Source organism: Molossus molossus, unplaced genomic scaffold (assembly GCF_014108415.1).
Source record: "Molossus molossus isolate mMolMol1 unplaced genomic scaffold, mMolMol1.p scaffold_m16_p_8, whole genome shotgun sequence".
NCBI classification, from domain to species: Eukaryota; Metazoa; Chordata; class Mammalia; order Chiroptera; family Molossidae; genus Molossus; species Molossus molossus.
Genome location: NW_023425402.1, coordinates 54,531,629 through 54,546,189, shown reverse-complemented (window position 1 = coordinate 54,546,189; position 14,561 = coordinate 54,531,629).

Below are 14,561 nucleotides of genomic sequence, written 5' to 3'. Positions count from 1 at the left end.
GATATGTATACAAACCAATAAGAAAAATATAGACAACTCAACAGAAAACTGTCCAGAGACTTGAAGAGGCATTTACAAAATATGTATCCAATGGTATTTAACCTTTTATAAGACACTCAGTATCACTGGTGATAAGGAAAAGGCAAATTAAAACCACAATGGGATATCCATGTATACCCATCAAATAGGTAACAAATTTCAAGTTTGAGATTTCCAAGTGTTTGGTGAAGATATGAAACCACAGAAACTTCCACAACTGGTGAGAATATAAATTGATGCACCGCTGTGGAAAACAGGGAGGCATTATTTATTAAAGTTGAATAAATAATGATTAGCTGATGACCCAGAAACTTCCCCCAGGTAGGATATACTTAGAGATACATGTTTATACCTACCAGGAGAAGTGCTTCAGAAATGTTCACAGTAATATTTGTTTTAAATGTTTTAAACTGAAAATAGTCGAAATGCTCATCAACAATGGGATTGATAAAAAGATTCTGATATATTCACACAATGAAATATTGCATAGCACTAGAAAGAAACAGAGTGTAATTACATATAATAACATGGATGAATCTAATAATTTAAGGTTAGGCAAAAAAGCAAAAATTCATGTAGTATGATTCGATTTATATAGAATTTAAAAATATGGGCAAAACCAAACTATAGTATTAGGGATACATGTAATAATGAGAAATATAAAAAGAATAATAAAGAATCAACTAGAAAAGTCAGATTGTTGGTCACCTTTAAAGAGATGATTTTGTACATGACCGTGCAGGTTATTTTAATTGTAAAAATAGTTTTTAAAAGCACTCTAACATTTGGCCATATGGTTTGAAGGCAATAATTCAAATCTTTGTTTTTTCCTTCTTTATTAATTCTTATCTTATTCATAAATTTCTACTTTGCCTCTGTTCTCTTTTACTTTCTATTGTTATTTCAAACTTTAAAAATCAGCTAATATAAATGTTAACTTTGATTGTGTTTCTGTTATCCTGCAACTTGATGCCAAAATGTATGCAAAACTTTAGCCAAAATGCATTCTCAGGCAAAACAGCTATATATATATGTGTGACTGGCTGAACTCACTAAAGAATTTCATATATAAAAACATATTCATAGTCAGTCACCTCATGTTGTTTTAAAAACAACGAATGTGGGTATTTTAAAAAGTCAAGATGATTATTTATTTTAATTTTTATTCTGTTATTTAGATCAAGAAAAACCAATGTTTAAGAGAGATTGGACAAATATACAAAAATTTAGAGTTTAAGATAAGAGATGAAAATTAACTTTGGTGACAATTGTGTGTTTTTTTTAACAGTAACCACAAGTTTAAAAAAGAAAATATAGATTATATATTCAAATTAATAGGTGTGGAGAACATATACATTTTCAGAAATGATGATTTAAATTTAAGACATAGCTGAACCTTTCCTGATGAATTATGTATAGTAATATCCACTATCCCCCACATCATCTTTTTATTTCAGTATCTCTTCTCCAAATATAAACTACAGGAATATGACTCTCCAAGTTTTAGCCAACAGTCATGCTAATACATGTGTTTCTAAGAGTAATGGCTTCACATCTAAGATATGGGAGTATAATCTAAATAGCTACTTGTTAAGTTTTTTTTTTTTTTTTACATTTAACAAAAGAATTTTGCAAAGTCAGATGGCTCATTTGTTATTGACAACTCCTAGGCTATTGAAATCTCAACCCAAATCTCTTCAGCTTCACCCTTCCACCTCTCTGAACCTCTTGTTTTATTTATCTCCTAGATCTCAAGTTCTCTGAGGGAGATGAGAACTTCAGAAAGTGAGAAAGGAAGTTATCTGTAAATAGTAATTATGGTGGAAAGAGGCTGAGAGGAAACTCTAACCTTTAAAACCTTCACTCATGTCACTAAAAACCTGAGGAAGTAAGAACACTGTTACCTTGACCATCACTGATTTTCCCTCTTGTCAATCATAATTTTATGTTTAACCTATCTTGTAAATGTTGGAATTCAAAGTAAAGAAATTGGGGTATCTGTAAAAATTCTATATAATTAAAATTTTGTGAATCCTTCTGTCATATTTATAAGCATTTCTTGTTTTAGCAATTCATTTAATTTCAAATTTGAGAAATTCATTAATCAAATAATAAATCCACGTCAAGGAAAATAACCTGGCTGTCCCTCATCTTGTCTTGTTAGCTGTGGCAGGTAGTGGCCTGCTTTCCCTCCAGGTATATGACTGCTAAACATAAACAGGTAGTGTCCAACAATATTTGGTGCTTCATAAGACTCAGTAAGTACCATATTCTTATCTTTCTGTCCTTAATAGACACTGTTCATTAGTTACATGTACAGAAACAAAATACCAATCTACTAGTGGTTGATAAATATGAGCTGATGAAAAAATGTTAAGCATTATTATTTAAATATGTTCATATTTTAAATATTGCTAATATTTACTCAGAGGCTATTTAAAAAAAAACTTTTATACAAAGAGTCTCTCAATTCTTAAGTATGATTTCATTATATTTAAAGGCAATTTTACCCAGGACAATCCCCTCTAATTTTATAATGAAAGACAATGCTTAAATAAGATGAACTTAATGAACGTCCTTTGCAGAAAACTCCATGTATATTCTCTGTCTATCCTCTGGAGTGAGCATGTCCACCCAGGTATAAAAGTGAATACCTCCCCCTTGAAATTTTCTAGGTATAAAACTCTCACTCATTAAGTTGCAAATTTTGACACTTATTTGGAATATAACAACAGAAAACTGATCTTAAATAGTTGAAGATGCCTTTATGTAGGAAGATTTTTTTTCTTAATAAAAGGAAATTTATGCTTGTGAGGTTGGTGTTGAAAGAAGACAGACAGTGATGGTTTAATGTATTCTGATACACATTGTGTCTCTACATACACTGACATCTTCATACATACACAATTTATTCATGATGATGAGGACAAGCAAAAAGAGGAATGCATTGAAAGGAAATTAGATTTTTTAAAGAAAAAGAGGTGTTAAGAAGTCTGAAAAGTGATAAGAAAAAGTATATGGCAAGAAAGAGCAGGATGTGGAGAATAAATCAAAAGAACTAACAGATGATGAGTTTGCTTACATTGCAGTGATAATTTCACACAATTCTGATTATTGTTAAAAATGAGTCCTAAAATAATAACCCTCAACTATTTTTTAATGAACATAGTCATGATGGTGTTAAGTGAATCTAATGAGCTACATTTACGGCTATGTGTTTTGTTACTATTTTCAAGTTAAATATCAGAAAAAAAAATTATATGGGGGAAAAAAGCCTGCAGCTAATAGCTAACAAAATTAATAAAGATGTTTCAATAGCCATAAAACACAACATATCACAATTACATTGACCTGCTACACCCTTGCCCGGTCGCACACACACACCTATGGGTCCAAGTTGTATAGATTTGCTCTTCAAGTTGTGACTCACTGGGGCTCATTATTTTTCACTTGATCTGTTCATTTCCTTCCATTCTATTGACTCTCTCTTTGGGGAATCTCTATTTTAATTATCTCCAGGCATGCTCAGCCAACAAACATTATAATATCTACAGCAAAGAATAAGATCAACAAGATTTCCACCTCCTGGAATTACTTTCTAATATGATTGTATCATTGGTTACAAGGGTTTATGGTTTATATAAATATACTGTGTTCTGTCATTTGCAATTTGTACCTTTGGTTAAGTAATCTCTTTAAGTCTCAGTTTCCCCAGTAATAACAGTACCTGTCTGAAAGTATTATGACAATTAATGTAATAATATGAATAAGTGCTGAGCATAATAATGTATTCTAGCAAGTGTTCAACTAATATCAGAAATCATCACCATCATCTTCAACAACATTATGCACTGGAGTTTGGGTATAGAACCAAGAGTAGCAAGCATTGTAGGAATAAGAATTGTGAACCAAGACAGGGCTGCCGCCTTTTCATCTTTTATTAACGGTGAGTGGGTTTAGAACCTGTTAAATGGTAAACTGAGGCATATTAAAACTTTCAAGTTTATTTGAGCAAACATCAATTCGAAACAGACAGCACGAAGCTAGAAGTGCTGCACAGACAGGAGCCAGGCAAAGGTTTTTGTAGAGAAGATGCAGACAGAAAAGCAAGGAAATAGGTTATAGCTTATGGTTGCCTTATTTGGGAGAGCCTAGTTGGCTGTTTGTGATTGGTTGTTCTTAGGTGTTATTTTCTCAGATTTAAGTGCATAGGCTCTGGCTCAGGATTTCGGCTACCAAGGCATTAGGGCCACCTCAGTTTAATGACCTCGTTCTATTATTTTAACAACATGTAACCAGTTTTTATCTCAAAACCCTTCAGACAGTAAAGCAAACCAGAGAAAGGGATCACTCTCACGACGCTGTTTTTTTCTATTAATTGTCTGGACCGCTGTTACAATGAACTGATCTAGATGTGGGCTAACCAGGCTTGGTTACTTCAGCGAGAAGGAAACCCTGCAGGGGCCCTCCACCTCTCATTTCTCAATTTCCCACATATCTCTAAGTGACACGGAGAAATGGGAGAGAGATGAGACTACGAAGTTTATCCTAACAATAAATACACCATGAGCTGGTGACGATGATGTAAAAATACAGTAAAATTGGCTGGGAGTGTGTTTTAAACATACCCACCACTTCACTTCTGCCTGTCACCTGTCTCCTTGGGATAAGTAATAGGCAAACAATGTAGCCTGAGCAACTGAACCTTATGCTCACCCTTGATTGATACAAAGACATTTCACTTTTTATCCCAAACATTCACAGCATCCTTCATTTGTCTTCTTTTTCTAATCAGAGTGAAGTTTCTCTTCACTAAAACAGTGAAGGAATTGGATCTCACATCTAGTTGTGGGTATACAGACAGAACAGTGGTGGGAGGTTTACAGTCCTTTAGCTTATACAGTGGAGAGGCGTGCTGTTTAAGAAAAAACAGTTACAAATACAAATTTAAGTGCAAGTGTTTATTTAGACGAAGGAAAGACATGACAGCACATTATAAATTTAAAAAGGCTAAAAATGTCCCAAACACAAAATCCAGGAAAATAACATACATTTTTATTAATTGGCAAAAAAAACCCTCCATAATATTTTTTTCCTACAAGTTTAGGTTGCATAATTTTTAATTATCTTTTCAAATGACAATGATTATAAAATATTATCTATTTTATAGTTCAGAACCTATAGCCTTAGGAAACTGATTTTGCATAAGCCTCACCCCTTTTATGTCATATCTTTAGCTTATATAAACGCTAGTTGTAGTCTAATGGGTACCAACTCTGCGTAGATTTGGGGCATCTCAGGTTGGCATTAGTGTCCTGGGAGATGAAGCCCGTGATGGTGATTGATGATATGAAGGAGCCGAGTTGCTGTAGGCTCCATTTGTGTGGCTGCAGCTGCCTCACAGCTCAATCCTTCAACCCACTGCCTACCCAGGCCCTTGTCAGTAAAAGCTTCCCCAGGTGTGGCTGCGGCAAGCTAGCCAAGTTTCAGCTTTCATTTAGCATCACCTGTGGCTTTCTGACAGCATTCCCCATCTACCTCATGTTTGCTGATGCACCCACCTGACTTCCAGGTGTCTTCAAGCCCCTGTGTTTTACTTCAGCTCACATTCTGGCAGCTTCTTTTGTTCCAGCACCTTCCAGTCTCTGTACAGGGACTACTGAGGCCTTGCTAAAGTAAGGGGTGCTGGCTTGAATCCAGGGTCTGCTGCTCAAATTCATTTTGCTTTTAATTTAAGAGATTTGTGTCCTTTGCTAGTGTTTTTGCCTCATGCACTTGCTGGCCCCTTACCAAGCACATTTCTTTGTCAGCAACTCACACATTCCACAACATCAAAAGTGATCTTAGGCTTATAGAGGCTATAATGCTAATACTTACCTGACTTATTGATTTTCTTTTCATTTTAACTTCACTTTTAATATGAACTCATTTAATGATTTGGTTTGAATTAAAGAAATGAATGCTTAACTTTTGCTAAGCGATTAAGGTCTGGGATATAGTGTGACATGTTATCCCACTCATTCATGAATCACTCTTAAATGTGTGAAAAAATTAGTTTTCCTCTGCTCAAGCAATATCTAACATTTTAATTAGCACGTTCAAAATCTCCTTTGACCTTGAACTGTATTAGCTCGAAGAAAATGTTCTTTGTGAATTTGAAAACAGGTTAAAAAGTCCAGACTCTCACATCCTAGGCCTTCTTTTTCTGAACTCTTTGGAGTCTTTGAAAAACTTCATAATTTTGCTAGAGAAATTTTTTAAAAGTTGGAAGAAAATTTTGAAGGCAATACATCCTTTGCTTAGAAAGAACAGAGTGTCTCTGAGACTGTTCAGTGGGAGATGTGGCATCAACCATAGCAGGGCTGCGTCACTACTTCCCTAGACACTTTTGCTTTCATGAACCCCTTTTATTTTAATAAAAATATTAAAAATTCTATTTTATAATTGCTTTGGCATAAAGACAAATATAATCCAGGTAGTATTTATATTTTTCTTTTAAATTTAAAAGAAATTAGAACATTTTCATTGGCCCCTAAAAGTATTGTGGGCTCTGGGTACTGAGGCTTTTGTGCCTAATGAATAAGTTAATTGTATTTATCGTTAATTAAAAAAAAAATCCCACAGAGTAAAGTATTAAATTAGAGAATCTGGAAATGCCATCCTATTCCCTCAGCTTTGAATGAAGAAGACTCACTTACTTAAAGACAAGACTATTACTAGTTATTTCAACCACAATAAAGTTTATAAATAAGTATAATTTATCATGCTTACATTCAATCTGTATCTTTACTTTCTGGAAATAAATAAAAACTGAATATAGATACTTCTAATATATGGCAAACTCAATCATCACACCCCTAAATTGAGTAGAAAAGAAAAACACACACACACTTTAAGAATCAACTTAAGCAGAGGTTTCAATGTCCTGTGGCACAGGTGTGGGGAAATAGGAATGGAGATAGTGCAACTGGTGGACCTGTGGGGCAGGGCCACAGCCAAAGGCAAGGCAGTTTTCTGCTTAAATAGCAACATTTCAGCAGCTCTAGGATGATGCCACTTCTCTTATTTGATTGATGATACTTGTAATTAATTTTACTGAGAATATAGACTTTCCTTTCCATAGTGGAAATGGTGCTTATAATGGGGAAGCCAAGGAGAAAATGAAGAATTGTATTAAATGCATGATGCAGAATTAAGGACTGTCATCTGAACCATAAGTTGTGTTAAGAGAGAAGTCTGGTTTTGTCTAGCTTTTAGAATTTGGAAGAGGTTGTGAGAGGTCAAGACAGTTCTTCAGAACTGTAGGTCATCCATTAGCCTTCCTTAAAGGAGGGAGATAGCACGTGTTGGGGGAGGGGAGATAAAGGTAAGGGAGTCTGGGATCCCAGAAAGAGTACCCTTGTTCACAATTTGTGCTGTAATCAGGGTAAGGGGCAATGGACCTTCTGAAGCAGTATTAGCCCAGTTCTTCTGATGTTGGTTGGGATGTGGACAGGGATGGAATTGGGGAGAGGAGAAGGTGCCATGGCTAGAATCAGCCAAGGAAGCTAGCAGGGCTCCTGATACAACTGTGCAGGCTGAGCATTGCTCAAAGGAACCACATCTAAGGGAGGCTAGACATTCTGGGTTAGCATATTTATTAAAACAGTTTTCTGGTTGTTGGTAGTAGATTACCTTGTTTTAATAGAATCAGCATATTTTGTCATTATGTCCATTTTCTGAAAGATGGGGGTTAAGTGACCTGGGGTAGGAGAGGGTCTCTAATTTGCAGAAAGGTACAGTTAGGCTAGTAGCCCTGTACCACTCAAGGAAGATAATCTTTACTTTTGCCTCATGGAGGGTGGGAGTCATGTTTTAGGCATCACTTTTCCTATGATCTAATGTAGTAGCACAGTACGTATGTGAAATTGAACTTTCCCCAGAACCACAGTTGCCTCTAGCCACACATGGCTGTTCAGCACTTGAAATATGGCTTCTCTGAGTTGAGATGCACTCTAAGTATAAAATACACACCAGATTTCGAAGAGTAAGTATAAAAAGGTAAAATAACTCCTTAATATCTAGTTTATATTGATTATATAAATAAATAACAATTTTTTAATATAACGGGTTGGAGAGAGAAAGAGGTGGGTGGGGGAGAAGGGAGAGGGTAAAGGTAAGGGTGAAAGAGAATTTTCAAGTACTACATACTACCACCAATAAAATACTATCTGAATTGGGATATTCAGGGTTGAATCCAACCCTGGCTGTCCTAAAACTTGGGAGTGAAGTACATAGTGCAATATATACCAATGTGGAAGAATTCTTTATTCTATCAATAGTCAGTGTTCCACTGACAGGTACTGATGACATAAAACTAATTTCCAAAACATCAAAGAAAATATATATTCATTCAAATATTACAATCCCAGAAGAGATACATGAAATATTTAGTATTCAATTCTGTTGCAGGTTCTATGATAAAAAGTTATTACATATTTGAGTGGATGTCAAGATAGGGTTGTGAATTTAACAAAGGAAGCCTTTAGATAATTTATACTTTCAAATAGGTCAGATGCTTATGAAATAAGAGACATTTTAGTTTGACAATCAGAAATCTAATCCAGTGAAACAGGGTCTTCTTAGCTGCTAATCTTTAACTTGGCCATGAAAGGTAATCATAATTCATTTGCTTTTTAATTTTTATTATTATTATTTTAAATTTTAAAAGTACAGATTATCCTAGGCTGTGCTCTAAATAAATTTATCAATTCATGTATCTATCACTTACTATTCTATATTCAAGAAAGAAAACTAACAAAGATGTTTTATTTTATTAAAAAATCTTGGGCACCAGACCCACCACACCCCTTGTCCCAGGCACCTGAGCCCCCACTCTAAAAGAAAAAGAAAGTTTTTTGTTGCTGAACATCTGCTAGCATTATTTAAGTATCTCATATGAACGTATTGACTTTTCTTTCTTTCTTTCTTTTTTTTTTAGAGCACACATTTGGTTTTTATTTAGGCTTTTTAGGACTTGATCCTTCTCTCTCTCGAGTGAATTTAGTGATAAGGAGCATTTGTGGGAAAGAATGCTTGATATGAACCCAGCCATAGTCCAGGAAATACTTATAAAACCACTAACATATTTAAATAATTTCACAAAGAAACTAGGAGAATTTAGAGGTTTGTGTCCTGATGAAGAGTGTAAGTTCTGGGACCTGACTGCCTGAGACTAAATCCTGGCTCTGACTCTAGCTGTGACCTTGGGCAGGTTACTTACTTCACTGTTCTATGCCTTAGAATCTTTATCTGTAAAATGGGCCAGGGTTGGGGGTGAAATAAAGTACTTACCTCAAACGGATTGTTTGGAGGATTGAATGAAATAATGCATGTAAAGCACTTGCCAGATAGTAAATGTTCACAAATGTTAGCTATTATTTAATTCTCCTACAGTGCCTCACAGTTCTACACCCATAGCCTTTAAAGTATTTGTGGAGCCAATGAAATGCAGAGATATTAGTTTATTTAACAGATTTCCTTAACATGCTGTTAGCCTGCCAAAGTTTCAATGATGTGAGAGTATCTGTTGTTACAATGGCCTAGCTCTTTCCTCTAAACTTTGTGGTTTTGTGTTCCTTTTCCGATATCCATTTGCTGACCCCATCTCTGCCTCTCCCACTCGGTCAGACTCGCCTCAACGCAAGTACCCTGTGTTGCCTGACGATTCCCCAGGGTCAATTACAGATTTGCAGATGGAAGGTGGCACTTCCTCTGCCCCACCACCAAGTCCGTAATTCCTGCTCCTATGTTCCTAGAAGATCGCTGTATAACAGAAAGGTCACTGCCATCAAGAGGTTTTATACATATTTTACTTAATAGAGTTGAGATAAAATTGATTGGAACTTTTCTGCTAAACACTTCCCTGCAGGGATAAGTATTGCAAGAACAAAGGAGAGGGTGGCCATAATGAAAAAAGTTCTACTGCTGGGCATCAGGTTGTGGCTGGAGCTGATTTTCTCAAACTAGGGCCTGGAATCTGGGAAAATCCTTGTCCTCTATGGGGGTTTGGCCAGTGGTGTGTGTGTGTGAGCCTAGGTATGCTGAGACTGAATCCAGGTTCTACTTTATCAGGAGTGAGAAAGTGGGCAAATTACTTAACCCCTTTTTACTTCAGTTTCCAAGCTGTTCAATGGGAATAACACAATCCAGCTCAAGGTCAGTGTGAGGAAATGAGGTGGTGTAGGTGGAGCACTTGGAACACAGGATCCATGAAATAAGCATTGGTTACTGCTCTTGTTACTATTAATTTTATACCCATGCCTTTTCTCTCTCTGCGTGAAAATCTCCTTACCTCCTTGACGATGTGGAAAACTGTTCTTTTAAAAAATTTTCTTGCCCTGGCCAGTTTGGCTCAGTGGTTAGAGCGTCGGCCTGCGGTCTGGAGAGACCCGGGTTCGGTTCCCGCTAAGGGCACGTACTTCGGTTGCAGTTTGTCCCCGGCCCTGGTTGGTCGTGCGGGTGGCAGCCACTCGATGTGTCCCTTCACGTCGATGTTTCTCTCTCTCCCTTCCTCTCTCTCCCTCCCACTCTATCTGTACAAAAGGTGGAAAAATATCCTCGGGTGAGGATAACAAAAAAAAAAAAAAAAAAAAAAATTTTCTTCTTTTTTTTTATTGATTTTTAGAGAGAGAGGAAGGGAGAGGGAGAAAGAGATAGAAACATTGATGTGCGAGAACATTGACTAGCTACCCCCTGTATGCTCCCCATTGGAGATTTGGCTCACAACCTGGGCATGTGCCCTGACCGGGAACTCAACCGGTGACCTCTTGGTGCATGGGTTGATGCTCAACCACTTAGCCACACCTCCAACCACTCTCCAACCTGGCTGAGTTGGAGAACTGTTCTTTCTACCAATGGCTCACCTTCTTGGAGAATGAGGCCCTGATTTTTCCCCAGTGCTGAGAGTCTTACCTGACTCTATACTCTCAGGTTTCATGCATATCTGATGCTTTTTAGTTCTGTGTTCACATTCCCCTCCCCCCAAACTGTAAGCTACTGTGAACACAAAGCATAAACTCAACATATGCTTATTGACTGAATTAGCAGTTTCTTTCTCCAACCCTTAGCCCTCCTGACAACTCCCCATATATCTTGCATCAGACGTCATATTCTAGACTCTGATTTCATGGCCCAGGATGGCCCTTGCTCCCCACGTGCCTTTGTGTTCTATTGAGTTGAGCCTTCTTTGTCTTCCTCATAGCTTCTCAGTTCTGGCAGCCTCCTCGCAAACCTCAGCAAAGCTCCTTCACAGACTTTCATCATCCATTTCAAAGCTGCCTTCTAAATTAAGTCTCAGATAATGATTCACATCAACTTGCCTTTCCCCAACTCCATTCAAGATGATTGTTCAGAATATAACATCTATGGCAAAAGCAATCTCAATTGGGACACTATTATGGGTGCCATCTGAATTGATGGATGAATTCTTGATGAAGAAGTGACTTTTCCCACTCCTCCCCAAGCTCCTAGTGTGGGCTGATCAAATTGAGCACTCAAACACTAGATGTTAGGTATAACAGATGTTTGGTTTTCACTCCAGAATAAAGGTTTAGGTTTCTTGCAAGAGGCTTCTGGTTAGATTTCTTTTATCTGGTAGGTGAATTATTTGGGATGTCTTTGACAGCTAGTTTCAAAAGACTCAACACAATGGCTTAAAGATGAAGGGTATTTATTATCTTGCATAACAAAGAATTCCAAAACTCTTTCACATTTTGTCTTTCTTTTTTATTTTTATTTTATTTTATTTATTTATTTTTTTGTACAGACAGAGTGTGTGGGAGAGAGAGGAAGGGAGAGAGAGGGAAACATCGATGTGAAAGGGACACATCGAGTGGCTGCCACCCGCACGACCAACCAGGGCCGGGGACAAACTGCAACCGGTACATGCCCTTAGCGGGAACCGAACCCGGGTCTCTCCGGACCGCAGGTGGACGCTCTAACCGCTGAGCCAAACTGGCCAGGGTCACATTTTGTCTTTCATTACACACATGTACGTGTGTATATACATATATATGAAATACATCTATTTATCTATGTTTTTCACTTTTTATTTTCTTATTTGTTTTTTTAATGCATTTAGGAAGATGTCTATTTTTGTGCTATATGTTATCTTTGTTTAATTTTTTATACTACTTATAGATTTTAATTCTTTTGACATTATCTTAGTTCTTTAATATGAGCAATAATAATAGCATAATTCCTCTTTCTTTCTTTTTATCTTCTGGCCCTCTGCTACTCAATTTGGTCAACATATCATACTTTTAGTTTTTTTCCTTGTATGTTTTTATATTCTTATATTTTATTTATTTAAAAATATTTTTATTGATGGGTTTGGAAGATGGCAGCAGACAGGACTGGAGGGAGGGTGAGTGTGTGAGAGAGTGAGCGAGTGTGTGAGAGACTGCGAGTGGACGTGAAGGTGGACGACCAAACCTAAGCAGTGCAGACCCACGGAGCAGAAAGTTCCTGTGCTGTGGATGGAAGCAGCAGGCCACTGAGGTAAGCAGCCCTTCAGGGTACTTCTCCCTGCACCACGGGGAGGTCCCACTATTTTGGAAGATCCAGGGTCTTCCCTGGGAGGAGGCAGTGGGGTGGTTAGGGCCCAGCAACCTGAGCCCCCCAGTGCACCTGGCACCATCAGACCAGTGGACACTCTGTGTCAACACAGACCTGTGCATAATAGTGGAGCTCCCAAGGTGCTGGTTGCAGAAGCCACAGACAGCCCAGAGCCCAGCACCATCCCCCATAGTAGCAGCCCTATCAGAGTTGAGATATACCCCCAGCAACAGAGGCTGGGGAGCAGACATCTATCCTCAGGCAACAGAAGCACAGACCAACAGCTGAGACCCATCTCCAAAAACTACAGCAAAAGCTGAGCAGGAGTTGAGCCCCAGGGGCAGTAGCACTCCTCAGCCACCAGGAGCTAGACCTGGGGCTCCAAAGAGGCCTGTGAGGTCTAGTAGCTTACAAGAGCAGTGGAAAGCCGGAGCCCCAGAGAGACTGGTGCAATCCAGTTGCCCGCTCTGAGGGAACTGCAGGGTGCAAGGGCACCAGAGAGGCCTGTGCTACCCAGCAGGGACTGTGCAATCCAGTTACCAGTGGGACCTGCAGGGTGCTGAAGCACCAGAGAGGCCTGTGTGACCCAGCAGGGACTGCATGATCTAGTTACCCATGGGGCCTGTGGGATGCTGAAGCACCAGAGAGGTCTGCGTGACCAAGCAGGGACTATGCCATCCAGTTACCCACAAGACCTGTGGGGTGCTAAAGTACCAGAGAGGCTTGTGCAACCCAGCAGGGACTGTGCCATCCAGTTACGCACGGGACCTGCGGGGTGCTGAAGCGCCAGAGAAACCGGTGCCACCCAGCAGCCCATAACATAGGCATAGAGGCTTGTCCCCAAAGGGACTGTGCGATCCAGTTACCCACGGGACCTGCAGGGTGCGAGGGCACCAGGAAGGCCTGTTGGAACCAGCTGCACACAAGATAGGCATAGAGGATGTAAAAATGGAGGCAAACTGAATAGAAACTCTTCAGATGATCTCCCAGGACCAAGAGGGAATTACAACTAAAATAAAGACAAATCCTCGAAAAAAGCAACAGAAAAGCAGCAGGACAGGACCAGGAACACTGGTAGAATCTATGGAGGCATGAGAGTGTTGGGGTCTGGGAGCCCACGGATAGCAGCAGTCTTAGCTGTGAGCAGCGCCCTTGGGGAATAAAGATCAAAAGGCTAAAATAGCCACAGCACTCACTTGGGGGCTACGGCAGAGGGAGGGCAGACTGGGCTGGAACTCTGTCGGGACACCCGGGATTTGGAGGGCACTCAGAGTCTTTCCTGCGTTGTGGCCACAAAGGACGGTGGCCAGTGTACACCTTCCCCGAGCTGTGGGGAAAAGCAGCAGCACCCCCCCCCCTCGGAGATTCAGCCTTTCCCAGGTGAGACAAAGAAATGCAAATTGAGGCTCATTAATAATGAGCATCTATCCCACCCTCTGGAAATCCTCTTATGGAGAACACCAGGGCTACATTCCAAGGCACTGAGTAACTGACACTACTAGTAACCAGGAAAAAGCTAGAGGATAACTGAACCTTTCCTGGGCTTGCAAATCTACCCAGAAAAGTAACACTTGACAGTGGTGTTTAACTTGGGCCCACCCAGGCTCATCCAAACCCAGTAGAGAGAGCCACAAACAGCAGAACACCAACACCTACAAGAAAAATTTTGCAGGCTCTAAAACACACTGAGATACCCAAAATGGTGAAACAAAGAAACAAATCTCAAATGGAAGAACAAGAGAACTCGAGTGAAGATGAGATAAATGAAATGCAATTAAGCAAATTATCAGAGGTAGAGTTCAGAGCCATGATCTTGAGGAAGCTCAACAGCATGAGTAAGGACATCAGCACCATGAGTAAAGCTATAGAAACAATGAAAACCAACCAAGTGGAAATAAAGAATTATATAGCAGAAATTAAGAACA